Below are 16,308 nucleotides of genomic sequence, written 5' to 3'. Positions count from 1 at the left end.
TACCTAATCAAACCTGTTCATTCTATCACTGACTATTGCTGAAAGTTCTCCATTACGTAAATGTTCAATTCCTTTGCCCACCATAATGCATTGGTGGAGCAAAGTGAAGCCTTAAAAATGTGTAACAGACAGCCTAGTGAACAGTGGATCTGTGATCAATTTGAAAGTTTGTTTCCTACGCTGGTAAGTGCTGTCTTCCCCAGGGTTTCCAAACATCATAATCGTGAGAGATGAATTAATGTGATGTTTTTTCTATGGGACCAGATTTACTTCCAAGAGCATGTGCAGGCAGGACCAACACACATGGACTAGTGTGACAGGTTTGTTACAGCCTATCCAGTAAGCGTTGGAGTCACTGGACATTGCTTTCGAGACTGGCTGGAACAAAATATCACCTAGCCATTATTTTGTTAGCATTTTCTTAAATTGTGCACATGTTGATGATTATGTGGCCCTAGATGAAATCCTGGTTCAACTTTCCTCACAAATCACCATGTTTAGGTTATTTTCGTAATTGAGCACAAATTGAGCACATTCTTATGTTTGTGATTAGGATGTTAGTTATTGATGTTGAGGAAAATATATATATATATATCCACATGTGGGTCCCTTGCTTGCTGCGCCACTGGATTCAAGCTAGCCTGGCTGATGAAGTGTGATACCCTGAAACCGGTCCCAGGATGCTTGCTTGTTTCCTGTCCAGGGAGGGCCTGGCCTAGCAGTTCGGGCTGGACTGTACCCATGGGGAACAGGGTCAAAACTGATTTGCATATGGCTGGGTCTAAACTGGGATGATGTGGCGAGCAAAATAACAATGGATTAAACCCAGATCTATGACTGGGGGTGAGTGTTCAAAAAGTTTCAACACTCCGTCCATCATTTTATTTTGTTTTGTGATGTTGCAGGAAGAGAGAACACACTGTCAGAATTGTTCTTGCTCAGTTGATTTGTATGACAATCTGACATGTGATGGGTGCCACTAGTAGAGCTGTTTAGTGCTGATAAATAATTTATTGGAATGTGTGCACTATACAAGGAAGCAACCTCTTTATTATTGTGCTTGTAATATAAATGATACTATCTCTAACATATTAAAAGTGATCCAAGTGGTATTGCTTTTTAGATCTCGCCTACCAGACAGCGCAAGCTATCTGGTTGCAAAAGACCTATTTTGAACTTAGAGTGGCCTTAGAGCTCGCTCATTTCTTAATATTGGTAGGCTTTTTTGTCACTCTCCTTAGCATGCTTTTTGTTTGTTGCCTTATGTGGCCTTGTCTTCATCTTCTGTGTATTCCCTCTTCTGGTGCATAGCCTCTTTACTTCTGTACTCCACTGCATGCTTTTCAGGAACTATTATTCTTTTTGGTTAAGCACTCAACAAGAGTGCATGTGTTTTCCATCTGTCTCCCTTATGTACTTCTCTTCCCCGCCTCTGCCACACTTCATGTTGTACTCTCTCGCAAGCATGCTTTTCACCCACCCCTCTCTGTTGCACTCGCCCTTGTGTGCTTCTCCCCTTCATGTTGCATTGTCACATGTGTGCTTCTCCTGCGAGTGCTGTTTCCCCACCACCCTCTCGCTTCCTATTGCTGCCGTCTTCCATCTGCCCGCTTCACATTACTGCCCCCTCCCCCACCCATAGACTCTTGTTTGAAACAAATCTAGTTTTTTTAGCGGAGGATCAGGCAGCAATTTTAAAAATGTACCTATTTATCATGGGAGTAAAAAAAATGACGACCGAATCGTATTTTTTGTTTTTAGTTTTTTGGCATGCTGCAAAGCATCTTGCCGATGTTGTACAGCATTGCTATAAGGCATTGGCAAAGCCAATAAGTTCAAAGGGTAAACCAATTGGCTTTGAGAAATGCTTGTTTTCTTTGGTGTAAGACTATGCTATGTTCTAAGAACGCTCTTTCCCCAGCACATTAACACATAATCCATGTCTTTCTGGTATGGTGACCAGATTTTGTGGAGCAAAAACTCGGGACAGGTCAGACTTAAAAGAAGGACTAATGACTTTACTCTCACTGTTATATCTGGCGTGTCTCATTTTTTTGCGTGGCTTTTTGAAAGTATGCCTGTACATGTGTGTGTATATTTATGCACACACACACATATATACACACACACACACATTTACAAGACTACATATAAAATTAGTTATGGCTGGACCTCCCACCCTGCACCCACACCCCGCTCCCACCCACCGCTCTCTGCTCCCCACTTGTCTCTCCTGGGAGCAGACAGGGGACTGTGTTGCATGAGAGTAACAGATAAATTATTTTAATTATTTTATACTTTGTAGGCGTCTTTAACTTATACATCTCTGAATTATATGACGTTTGTCCCAAAAATCGGGACATTTATTTAATAATCTGACGTTTGACCAAAAAAACGGGACATTTATTTAAAATAAAGAGAAGTTTTGGGACACTTGGACAGTCCTCTAAACACCGTGACTGTCCGGGGAAATCCGGTACGTCTGGTCACCAAGTGCGTAAAGGCCCTTTTATTATGTGATAAATATGTAACACAACAACTACCCCAAAAGCATTAACTTATTTAAAGACTGCGAGAGCTGACAACTGTGAGCTCGGAATTCAGTTTGCTACCTTTGACACGTTTTTTGCGACCCCTGTATTAATGAAGGTAAGCATACTATTGTGGTTTATATTCCAGTTCTGCATATGCATACGCACTCCGATTTTTCCTTCACTGTTTGATGATTTCCTGAGGAGTGGCCAGCACTCTAATGGGGGGACGGCCTGCCACACACATGAAACGTGAACGACTAGTTCTGCCGTGGGGCTCCTTTCTGCATGTTTCACGCTATGTCCTGTTATTCTCTAGTGTCATCAATAAGACAAGCCTGAGGTAAGGATCTGTGCTACTGACCACTTACCTCTCTTTACCTCAACTCCTTCTGGGCCAAGGAAAAAGGCATCAGCCTTTGTTCGCCTCAATCGGAAGGGCCAGGCACCGCCCACATGGTCGCGTGCGCAGGCACATGGTGGGCTGTGACATACACAGCGCACAGGTCGGGGCCAGGGAGATAAACTAGGAAACTTCCCCTATCTCCGATGGTAAGCTCTCCAGCCGCTTTTATTTCTATTTTATTTATTTTTATTTAATGCGTTTTTATATAGCGCGGACTTTACCCGAAGGTGTCAGAGCGCTTCACAATAGGCAAAGTAAAGATACAAGAGGAGAAGAATTACCAGTGAGCCTGTTACAAAAACAAACGTTACATTACATGAGGCAATAGTGATAATTGTGCAAGTATCAAGAGCAAAAAAATAAACGAGGTAGCAAACGATACCTTACGAAAGGAAAAAGTGACGTGTGCAGGTTACAAGAGCAAATAAAGTACGAGAAGAGGTAAAAAAAAATTGCAATAAATGGTAGACACTCAAAACACTAAAACAATAGTTACGTTACATGAGGCAGCGGTGGCCGTTGTGCATGTGGCGCTTTCTATGATGAAGTGGGGAAAGGGAATTCCCAGCAAGTAGTATGTGACCCCCAAAGATATATTTAAGCCACAGCACACAATCATCTCGCAGAGCCAGCGGCTGCTTCTATATACAGGTCCCCTCGGTTCATATACCCATGTGAAATCTAATGCAACTCGACATGCTCCGCTGAAATGAACACCACATAATGCCCCCCGGTGCTCAACGAGTGCTCTCTACACCACCGGTTGCTCCCACGTGCTTATTATCCAGTGGTTCCTCGCTGCACATCGGCCTTGTGGCACGTCGCCCTGAGTCCCCTGATGCACGTCACCCTGCGCTTATCTGCTGCACGGCCCTTTACTCCCCCTGTAGCTTATTATTCTGTGCTCCTGTGATGCAGAATATTTTGTGACACCCTGTCCAGCCCTGCTCTGCATAACGTTGGATTCTACTGTCCTTCTCTGAACAAGGATGCATGCATGAGCGTTGTTCTATGTTAACAGACGCTTGTATGTCTGTGTGAATGGACAAGTGTAGGTTTCATGGTCTGTACGTCTGCTCTACGTGCACACGTAGGCCAACTGGGTGTTGCTCTGTGTACCTGCAAATACACAAATCAAATGTACTGATTTTATAAATGCTTGTTTCATTTTATATTTACTCTATAAAATGCTCTGGGGAGGTTGTCCCTCGCCTACCAGCAGGCTCGTCACATCTTCCTGTACACTGACAAGTAATCTGTCAAAGAAGAAATTCTGAGTCCATTAATTTGTTTAAAAGCCCTTTTTTTGGAGCAGGGAACGCAACTCAATTGTAAGGGAGAATGTAGATGTCTTAGAAATAGTACCATAGAGCTGTTAAACACTTTAAAGCTAACACTGCTTGTTCGGTATTTTTTAACTGTATTTAAAGTAACGTAAAAGACAAACATGTTTTAGTGTGTCTTGTACATATCAAAATGAGGAGTTACAACAACTTGTTTTATTGTTCTACAATGAGTAGAGACTAGTGGACAGCACCCAATAGCTATTATTCTCTCTCTCACTGTCATATACAAAATTACGGGTTGTACAACTAGAATCAAAGTCTAACACACATACAAACATGCATTGGCAATGCCAATAGGTTTGGCTTTAAAGGAATGTTGCATGCTAATGCGAAGCATTGCAGCTAATTAGCATGGGAATGGATATGTATTTGTGTGGAAGCAAAGAACTATAGAATAAGATTGGTGTAGGGTAAAAGGTCTGGTGACAGTTGCACTGTCAAGCTAGACCTAAACATTCATGTAGGTTAATAATTGCCATCTTCCTATCTGTGCTTCCAGAGAAAACACCATACATTATCTAGTTTTCTAACACAATGTATTAGCATTACAATGTCATGTATGTGCCCCTGAAAGGTGAAGTTCAAGCAGCTGGGTTAATAACCAAAATTATCACAGTTGTGTGGAGGGCAAATACTTTTGTGCAAGCACACAGCTTCAACCCAATTAAAACAAGTACTCCTGGCTCCCAACATTTGGATAGAACTAAACCTCTTGCTAGTGATGCTCACATTGTTGCTTGGCGAGAGCTGTGCTGTCCACCCAGACCATACAGATTAGTACAGCTGGGACTGACTGAAATTGGAGCTGAGGCCTTCTTTCACTTCCGGGGGGGGGGGTAAGGTAAAGCGGCATAACCCTTTTCCATGTCTTTCCAACAATAGATACAAGAGATACACGCTTCACATGCTATGGGATGGATGCTTGAAAATCAATTACATGACATTTCATTGAATTTGTGGCAGCAATGGCATTACATTCAAACAATTGGTATTTTTTGTGTCTTTCACATTTGTCATTTGTGTGTGTAAAGAAAGCATGCGTTGTCATGTTTCCGCTACTTTGTTTGCTTAGGAGATCTGGCAATGTGAAATCTGCAATGTCTGCAGCTCGCTGATCAGACCCAGCCACATGTGCACTACTTAAATGGTGAAACACTGAAGTACACAAAAAAATGATGGATGGAATGCTTGAATTAATCTCAGCCACTGGTAATTACCAGGGGCTGCATCCCAATCCATTGTTATTTTCCACATCAGGTCACCCTAGTTTGGACCCAGCTCTGGGCAAATCAGTCTTGACCCTGCTCCATCAGAACAGTACAGACCGAACTGCCAAGTCAGGTCCTCCCTGAATCAGAACACAGGCAACCCAGGGCCAGTTTTGCCCTAGTTATGGGCTCATGGGCTGAATACAGCTTGGATCCAGTGACAGTGTGCATGGGACCCACATCTGTGCATACTGGTTCCACTTAGGGCAACACACTAAAGTATACAAAAATTGATGGATGGAATGTATGAATTAATCTCAGCCACTGGTAACTACTTGGAGCTGCATCCCAATCCATCATTATTTTGCACACCATGTCACCCTAGTTTGGATCCATATATGTGCAAGTCAATGTTGACCCTGCTCCAGTTGAACAGTCCAGCCTGAATTGCCAAGCCCAGAACACAAGCAACCCAGAACCAGTTTCGCCCTAGTTATGGGCTCATCAGCTGGGCACAGCTCAATTCCAGTGACATAGTGTGTATGGAACCTACGTCTGAGCATACCCATCCTACTTAAGGCGACACAGTAAAGTATACAAAAAAGTTATGGATGGAATTCTTGAATTAATCTTAACCACAGATAATTACTCAGGGCCACATCCCTATCCATTGTTATTTTGCACACCATGTCACCTCATTCAGGACCCAGCTATGTCAAATCAGTCTTGATCCTGCTCCAATTCGAACAGTCCAGCCCGAACTGCCAAGCCAGGTCCTCCCTGGAAGGAACCCCCACCCTCTTCTTTTACAAGCAAAGGAGGAAAATATTCTTTACATAGCATCTCGCTGCAATCCAATACCTTCTTACTGACCAATAATTTCACTCCCAAACCCTCTAGGATCTCCTTCTCCCATACGCCTCACTTTTTTGTTATGGCCACTATCCTGTGACACTATCTCGCCTACCAGCCAGCGAAAGTAATCTGTTTGAAAATGACCTATTGTGAACTTAACAGCGGGCTTACAGAATGCCCACTGCTTACAACTGTTTTTCTTTTTTGTCACTCTTATTTGCTTGCTTCTTATATGATGGCTTTCCTTGTCCCATCATGTCCATCTTGTGTTTATCCATCCACTGGAGCACACCCTCTTTACCATCCTTTTGCTTTCCTGTTTTGTATACTTTCTTTGCTCACGTTTAGGGAGCTTTTTTTTTTGGTTAAGGGCTCCATGAAAGGGAATGTGGTTTCCACATTTTAATCTTGTGTACTTTTCACTGCTGTACTCCGAGGCCTGTGCTGTGTATTGTTGTCTTCTTTGTGTACTGCCCCTGCCCTGGCGCACCATGATGCTGTCTCCCCACAACACAACCAATGTTCCCTCATTCTTGACACCTGGTGATGCTACCCATGAAAACCACCCTGTCCTCATGCTCCATGTTGCTCTCTTCCTCGTTTGGTTCATCCACCCATTTTCTGTGTTGCTCTCTTCCTTCTGTGCAATGCCCACCCACAAAACTCCAAGATTTTACACTCCATGTTGCTCTCTCCCTCATGTAATTCCCCCACCTCATACACTGTTAGTGTCTCCCTCGCATGCTTCTCCATCACATCCTTAGAAAAAAACATACACCTCTGTGGTTCTCTCTACCTCTTGTTTTTTTCGACCCCTGAAAACACCACCATGCTCCATGTTGTTCTCTTTCTTATGTGCTTCTCACACTCTCTGTGTTGCTCTATTCCTCATGTGATTCCTCCCAGCAAGGCCATAGCACTGCTAACAATCTGTGTTGCTCTCTTCACCATGTGGTTTCTCATGGATATCCCCTCTCAACCGCATTTGGAAAGCCAAAATATCCAAAAAGTGACACCTGTTGGATTTGCTGAAGAAAATTGCTGAAGTAAATGATGTCAAAGTACATTTTCACTGACTTTTAGTAGCCATAAAGGCTTGAGCTTTTTCTAAGATTTTTTTTTGCACAATCTATAGTCAAATACATGATAAAATGCACGTAGTAAGAGGTGGTGTCCTCGTGGTGGAGATATTTGTGTAGAGTAGCTACGATAGTCATGACAACGATTTACATATAGATTCTGTTAATGCCATCCATGATTAATTTCAAATCAATCAGCAATTATATTCCTGTAGATTTAGAAGACCGTTTCTCTGATTATGCCATTGTGTTGATGTATGATTCATAGCAAGACTTTCATTTTTTGTGACATTGCACGAGAATTCTAATAAAAGATAATGAAAACACATGTATTGCACACTAATGGACGTTGTCTCACAGTGCCTATAAAAATGTTGCCTGCAATAAAGTTAGAACAGTAGCCAAGAATCACATGAAATTAGGTTTTTAGTTACATCTTCAATTTGTGAAATGAAGACTTGAGTCTTAAATTGTCAGCTTAAGAGTATCAGATACACTGGACAACTGGAGGGATTTTAGAGCATGTGAGGTATTTTTGTGGTGACCTGGCGTTGTAATCAGTACCAAAAATGTATTTAGGCAACAAACTCTATTATATGTTTTGAGTCCAATTTTCCACCGAAATACAGTAAAGAGTCCCAGTGGCCACAGGCACATAATCACTCCTGCTAAAGCTAGCAGAAAAATGACTAACCTGTGTTGTAATCTACTTGGAATTTACACATGAGATTTATTTTTGTTTTGTAACTGCCCATTAAATGGAGTTAACTAATGCGAGCTTGCTTTTAAGTGGATATCAACTAGATGAAAACTTTCTTCAACTACAACCAATATTAAAAGTTGTTTCTAGTCACATTACCAATGTGGGGCCTCATATTAAGAGCTTTGTCTGATACGATCTTCACATGTTTCACTTTGGGTGCCATAATGTTTTTTTCAGCTAAATAAGAGTCCTAAGGGCAAACTATATTTTTTCTAGCCCCAAACAGCATCACTTCAGACGTCTCACAATCTCATTGAAGCCAACTACTACACAGATTTGCATGCTACCTGCTGGAGCCATTCAGCATCAAAGTGCTCTGTGCACCATTGGTGTAGGACTGGAAACCGAAACTCAACTGAGAATGATAGGGCAGGTAAATGAAACAAGGAACATCCTGGGAGGTCACACTCTCCAATTTTTTGGAAGCAATTGAAAATCAGGTAGATGCTTAGTGTTAGAATTGGGGTCTTTGGTTGGCATTTAGGTTACCCCTGTCCAAGCAAGGACCCTCACTCTAGTCAGGGTAAGTCACACACAATCCAAATTATCCTGTTTCCACCCTCTGGTAGCTTGGCACTGAGCAGTCAGGCTTAACTTAGAAGGCAATGTCTAAAGTATTTGTGCAATAAATCATGCAATAACACAGTATCACACCACAAAAATATACCACACAGTGTTTAGAAAAATATATAATATTTACCTGATAAGATGCAGGTCAAAACAATTAAAATGCAATAAGTAAATGTTGAGGTATCACTGTAAAAGTGTTGTAAAGTGTCTTTAGTCTTTTAAAAGCAATAAATGTCTCTTTCAAGCACAAAGTACCTGGTTTGCGTTCAAAATCTCCGCAAAGAACCGCAGAGGAGCAGACGCATGGAGAACAAGGAGATGTGCGTCGATTTCTCAGGCCGCACATGGCGATGCGTCGTTTAGTTTTCACAAAGGGACGGCTGTGTGTCGATTTCTGGTGCTCGGTCGTGGATCCTCTTCGGGTTGCGGGGTTTCGGACACCTGGGGGATGATGCGTGGATTTCCTGCGCTGACAGGACGAAGTCACAGGGGCTGCATCGATCCAGTGAGCGTTGCGTGGAAATTTCTACTGCACGGCAGGTGCCTCGTCGATTCCTCTCTGGAAGTCGAGCTGCGTCATTCCGGCTCTGCTGTGTGTCGATCCAGTGGGCCGTGCATCAAATTTCTGGTTGCTACGCAGGTGCTGCATCGATCTTCTCGTTGTGAAGTCGGGCTGCATCATTCCGGTTCGGCGTGCAGTGAAATCTTCACTGTGGTGCAGGCTGTGCATCATTTCTGGCAGGCTGTGCGTCGATGTTTGCCGCACAAGGAGTCCTTCTTGTAGAGATGAAGTATTTTTGGTCCTGAGACTTCAGGGAACAGGAGGCAAGCTCTATCCTTGGAGAGCACTTCTCACCACAGCCAGAGAGCAGCAAGGCAGCAGGGTAACAGCGAGGCAGCAGTCCTTCACAGAAAGCAGTCAGGTGAGTCCAGTGGGTAGCCAGGCAATTCTTCTTGGCAGGATGCAGGTTCTGCTTCAGGTTCTCTTCACCAGGAAGTGTGAGTTGCTAGGGGCAGAGGCCCTGTTTAAATACCCAAATGTGCCTTTAAAGTGGTGGGGGGGGACTTCAAAGAGTGGCTTAGAAGTGCACAGAGCCCCCTTTCAGTTCAATCCTGTCTGCTAGGGTCCCAGTAGGGGGTGTGGCAGTCCTTTGTGTGAGGGCAGGCTACTGTCCTTTGAGATGCAAGTGTCAGGGCCTCCACCCTCCCAGCCCAGGAAGACCAATTCAAAATGCAGATGTATGCAAGTGAGGCTAAGGGGGTGATTCCAACCCTGGCGGTCCGAGACCTGCCTATGGCATGGGCACTGCAGGGGCCCCCGTAACAGGGTCCCACAAAGATTTTCAGTGTCTGCCATGCAGACACTGAAAATCGCGACGGGTGCAACTGCACCCGTCGCACCCCTTCCACTCCGCCGGCTCCATTCGGAGCCGGCATCCTCATGGAAGGGTGTTTCCCACTGGGCTGGCGGGCGGCCTTCTGGCGGTCGCCCACCAGCCCAGCGGGAAACCCAGAATACCCACGGCAGTCTTTTGACCGCGCAGCGGTATTCTGGCGGTTCCAGCCAGGCCGGCGGCTTCCGCCGCCGGCCGGGGTCAGAATGACCCCCTAAGTATCCTGTGTTTGGGGTGTGTCTGAGTGAATGCACAAGGGAGCTGTCAACGAAACCCAGCCAGACGTGGATTGTAAGGCACAGAAGGATTTAAGTGCAGAGAAATGCTCACTTTCTAAAAGTGGAATTTCTAGAATAGTATTATTAAATCAAACTTCACCAGTCAGCAGGATTTTGTATCACCATTTTGGTCATACTAAATATGACCTTCCTACTCCTTTCAGATCAGCAGCTACCACTCAAACAATATGTGAGGGTAGCCCCAATGGTAGGCTATGAAGGGAGCAGGCCTCACAGCAGTGTAAAAACGAATTTAGGAGTTTTACACTACCAGGAGATGTAAACTACACATGTACATGTCCTGCCTTTTGCCCTATGGGTTACCTAGGGCATACCTTAGGGGTGACTTATATGTAGAAAAAGGGGAGGTTTAGGCTTGGCAAGTACTTTTGAATGCCAAGTCGAATTGGCAGTGAAACTGCACACACAGGCCTTGCAATGGCAGGCCTGAGACAAGGTTAAGGTGCTACATAAGTGGGTGGCACAATCAGTGCTGCAGGCCCACTAGTAGCATTTAATCTACAGGCCAGGGGCACATATAGTGCACTTTACTCAGGATTTATAAGTAAATTAAATAATCCAATTGGGTATGATCCAATGTTACCATGTTTAAAGGTAGAGAGCATATGCACTTTAGCACTGGTTAGTAGTGGTAAAGTACACAGAGTCTTAAAACCAGCAAAAACAATATCTAAAAAGTGGAGAGAGGCAGACAAAATGTTAAGGGGTTATCACCCGAAGCCTGTCAGGTCTAACACTTAGCACTAGGTAGAAAAATATTTTAACCCTGACACTAGTAATCCCTTCATGCCATCTACGAATGCCATCCAGTATAGAAGGAGCAGATTGATTTCTGTGCAGATTGCTGAGCCAGATCCAGCAGAGCTAACACAAAAGCATCAGGACTATGGATAGTAGAAGACTTCTATGCATAATCACAAGTCCAGCTTACATTAAACTGATGGAGCCCCTACAAATATTGGCAATCCAAATGTACTTTCATCCAACTAGTGATTACCTTCTGAGAGTCTTACCAAGGATTATTTGGGGATACTTCAACTCTGTTGCTTTGTTGGGGACTACTATTTCCAGAAGTCTCTATATCTCTTCATGACGTCTCCAAAGTGCCTTTACCAGGTGAGTGTGGAGCTGTTGCCTTTGTTTATGTTTGTCTATAATACATCATTTTAAAAAAAGTAAAAAAAAAAAACAAGTGACGTCAATAGACAGGAGCAAAGATTGAGTTCTCTTGTATATGTCAGCCCATGAGCAATCTCTTGAAAGTTAACACCATGGAGCAGCTGCGCAGGACAGGATGAGACATTGAGAAGGTACACTTTACACTCCAATCTCCATTGGGCTCTTTCCCCTCACTCCCTCCTTTTCACCGTCAACTGCTCCTTTCACCCACCCTCACCATATCCAAACCCAAAACCATGATACAAGATGTCCTGCCACCTCCCCATCCACCTCTGGAAAACTCCCCTCCCCACACTGCCCAAATATGTTTTTGTGAAAAACAATATCTAGTGGCCTGCCAACTTCCCCCACCATGTTGAAAATTTTTAATGACAATTAGTTGCTGTCCTGCCACTCCCCCTCACCACCCTCTGGGCCATCCTTGCCTCCCCCAGCTTAAAAGACACACTCTCAAGTGATGAGTACATAGCTGACGCACTGACAGCAACTCTCACTGAGGAGCGTGAACATGAATAAAAAGTTGTCTTTGATAATTGTAGCTGTCAGGTGAAACGGCACTAGGTATGCAAAAACACAGGAGTGAAGGCGGATATGATATCCATCTCCTTACATTCCACTCTTCTCTTCTGGTCTCTGGAGACTCTTTCAAAATGGGGGCAGACTAGCTTCCCTGTGATGTCACAACTGTGGAAAAACAAGTTTTTTCTTCACTGTTGTGACATAATAGCAGTCAGGGCTGGATTAAGGGGAGTGTAACTGGTGCGGCCGCACTGGGCGCTGACCTGGAGGGGAGGCACTGACCTCATGAGTGGGGGGGGGTACTGGGTTGAGTAATAGCTTTCCATTTAAAAGCATCTGCTGCAGAGTTCCTTGTGTATCCAGCTTTCTGGTAGCAATACAAATGTCAAGATAACTCCTGTTATTAATGTTCTGCTAGAGAGTGATGAAGTTTTGTCTAGTAGTATTTTTGACTGCCATAAAGTAACCCGGAGGGTTAATATACCTGCTGCAAAGAACAGATCTATATTCAATGTGGATAGCTGAGTGGATCAGAAAGCCAACGTTTATCTGCATTTTAAAACAAATGAAATGTATGTGAGAGATGGGCTATGGGGACATGAGGGGAAATTTATCCAGGGGAATCCGAGGAGGAGGTCATTGGGGGCGGGGCACCAAAAAAGATTGTCGCACCCAGCGACACCAGCGCTAAGGCCGACCCAGATAGCAATAAATAACAGGATTTCCAATTTGATGTTTCTGGTTTCCCAAACACAACATAAGAGTTTTAGTAGGCATAAGGTTGAACAAGCATTTGTAATGCAATAGGTCTTGAATTTGCTTAAGTTAGAGCTATTTGTGTTGTAAATTACTAACTGGACTTTTCTCACCACACAAACTAAAATAAAAAGTAAAACAGTTTCACAAAAGCGAGCTGATTCAATACGCCGCCGTGAGCATGACAGAGACACAAAAAAGAAAAAAGAAGTTGGCCCCAGTCAAAGTTATCGGCAAACGGGCAATTACCCATGTAACAGGGTCGGTCCCCAAGGCAGTAACAAAACCTCCCTAAGGAGGGACAAACATAAAGCAGTTACCAATAGAAAAAAAGTTTTTTTGAAAGGCAAGCCCACAAACGGGTCATAGTGATGGGTGTGCGGTGGGCGTGGTTAAAAGCCCAGATTCATACTAACACGTCGGAAAAGTAGTGCATGTGCGCTGCTATGCTCGACCTAATGAGGCGGAAAGCAGGAGAAAGTACTCAGAAAGACTGGGTTAGAGGAGGAGAAGGCAGTGAGAATGAGGCAGAAAACAGCAGAGAGTGATGCAGCTGCAAAGGAGAGCTGGTCTGGGACCTGGCTCTTGCTGCCACTTCTCAGGAATCCAGTTGTGTCCTCTGTCTGCTCTTGAACTGGCTTGGTCATCTCACTTTTATCCGGCCTGATAGCAGAGTGGAGCTTACACTTCATTTTATAGTATTTGGCTACAGGAAGGGGCAATGCGAGGGATGTTTGGCTTAATGGGTGTCTTCCGGTACCAGTTACTTGTTTAGACCTTGATAATTGCAAAACTATGAGACAGACTGTGTACATTGACTGTTGCCACCCACCCATTGGTTCTCTCATTTCATGTGCCCTTCCTGCAGACATTGTATAAAGGTGTGGTATTTACTAAAGTTCTAAGATTGAACAGGGCTGTGAAATTGATTTTCATTACATCTTGACAAAAAAGACATTTGAGAAATTAAATGTGCAGGTAATAGTATTTGTTTGCAAATTGTTTGATTTTATTTTCTAAACACAAATGAAATATTACTAAATGTATAAGTTCCAACCAAATACAATATTAAGATATCTAATTCTCCCTATAAATTCTATCAGCAGCCATCTCTCCTCTTCCTACAAGGAAAAAGCAAAGCAAAATCACAAAGAAAAGACTAGGATTAAATCTTAAATTTTGCAAATTCTACAGTTATTATTTTTTCTGTACCTGGGTGTACATTCGATACAATTTCTAATGTCCTGATTCTCTCTACAATACTTTCATGGGATGAGAATGTATTTAATGGTTACTTACTTGGACTGTACACAACTCTGTTTTCATGTGAAAGCCAGTTGTGATAATTAGTCTCAGTGGAGGTGGCAGATGATTTATCAAGAAAAGATCAACTCATGTGAGAATGCACCACAAATTAAAAAGCATACCAGTGCCAGGTTACCCAACAGTAACAGTACTTCTGGGTTAGGACTGGAGGCATATTGGTGAAGGAAGGTAGCATAACCGCAAAACAATCTCGAAATAAAAAAAAAATATATATTTTTTTTGGTAGGTATTGATTTGAACTGCTTTCCTACAGCAATAAAGTGCAAATGGGAAAGGAAAACACAACCCACACTTGCAGAATATCAAAATATAAAAAAAGAGTACCTCAATCACGTCGGGAGCAGCAGACGGGCACTAATTAACTTAAATGAATTAGTGCTTGATCCGTGCGCCACAGATGGGACTGGAAATGATGCCAGCCTGAACTGGACGAATTACAAGGCTTTAAAGAAGAGTGCCACGAAAGCCAACAAATGATGAGCGACAAGCAAAATACTGAATATAGATGTTTCGAAATTGCTTCAAATTGCATTCTCGGTCTGGAAATCTGCATAGGTCAACAATCCTTACACAACAAACTTTTCATACCCTTTCACACTAGCAAAACAACCAACTAAAATAAACAAGCATGTGCAATGCAATGGGTCTCGCATTTGCTTAAGCGAGAGCTATTTGGTTGTAAATTACTAACTGGACTTTTCTTGCCACACAAACTAAAATAAAAAGTAAAACAGTTTCACATAAGCGAGCTGATTCAATAGGCCGCTGTGAGCGTGACAGAGGCACACAAAAGGAAAAAGAAGTTGGATCCCAGTCAAAGTTAGCAGCAAACATGCAATTATCCACGTTACAGGGTCGGTCCCCAAGGCAGTAACAAAACCGCCCTAAGGAGGGACACACGTAAAGCAGTTACCGACGAAAAGAAAGGATTTTTAAAAGGCAAGCCCACAAACGAGTAATAGTGATGGCCGTGCGGTAGACGTGGCTAAAAACCCAGATACATACCAACACATTGGAAAAGCAGTGCTTGTGCGCTGCTATGCTCGACCTAATGAGGCGGAAAGCAGGAGAAAGTACTCAGAAAGACAGGGTTAGAGGAGGAGAAGGCAGTGAGAATGAGGCAGAAAACAGCGGAGAGTGATGCAGCTGCAAAGGAGAGCTGGTCTGGGACCTGGCTCTTGCTGCCACTTCTCAGGAATCCAGTTGTGTCCTCTGTCTGCTCTTGAACTGGCTTGGTCATCTCATTTTTATCCGGCCTGATAGCAGAGTGGAGCTTACACTTCAATTTATAGTATTTGGCTACAGGAAGGGGCAATGCGAGGGATGTTTAGCTTAGCGGGTCTCTTCCTGTACCAGTTACTTGCTTAGACCTTGATCATTGCAAAACTATGAGACAGACTGTGTGCATTGACTGTTGCCACCCACCCATTGGTTCCCTCATTTCATGTGTCCTTACTGCAGACATTATATAAATGTGTAGTATTTACTAAAGTTATTAGATTGAACAGGGTTGTGAAATAGATTTTCATTACATCTTGATAAAAAAGACACTTGAGAGATTAAATGTGCGGGTATTAGTATTTGTTTACGAATTGTTTGATTTTATTTTCGAAACACAAATGAAATATTACTAAATTTATAAGTTTCAACCAAATACAATATTCAGATATATAATTCTCCCTATAAATTCTATCAGTGGCCATCTCACCTCTTCATACAAGGAAAAAGCAAAGCAAAATCACAAAGAAAAGACTGAGATTAAATCTTAAATTTTGCAAATTCTACAGTTATTATTTTTTCTGTACCTGGTTGCGCATTCGACACAACTTCTAATGTCCTGATTCTGTCTACAAGAGTTTCATGGGACGAGAATATATTTAATGGTTACTTACTTGGACTGTGCACGACTCCATTTTCATGTCAAAGCCAATTGTGATAATTAGTCTCAGTGGAGGTGCCAGATGATTTATCAAGAAAAGATCAACTCATGTGAGAATGCACCACAAATTAAAAAGCATACCAGTGCAAGGTTACCCAACAGTAACAGTACTCCCGGGTTAGGACTGAAGGCATATTG

The sequence above is a fragment of the Pleurodeles waltl genome, chromosome 8, assembly GCF_031143425.1.
Source record: "Pleurodeles waltl isolate 20211129_DDA chromosome 8, aPleWal1.hap1.20221129, whole genome shotgun sequence".
Classification (NCBI taxonomy): domain Eukaryota; kingdom Metazoa; phylum Chordata; class Amphibia; order Caudata; family Salamandridae; genus Pleurodeles; species Pleurodeles waltl.
The sequence above is the reverse complement of the archived record's forward strand: the minus strand, read 5'-3'. Positions refer to the sequence as shown.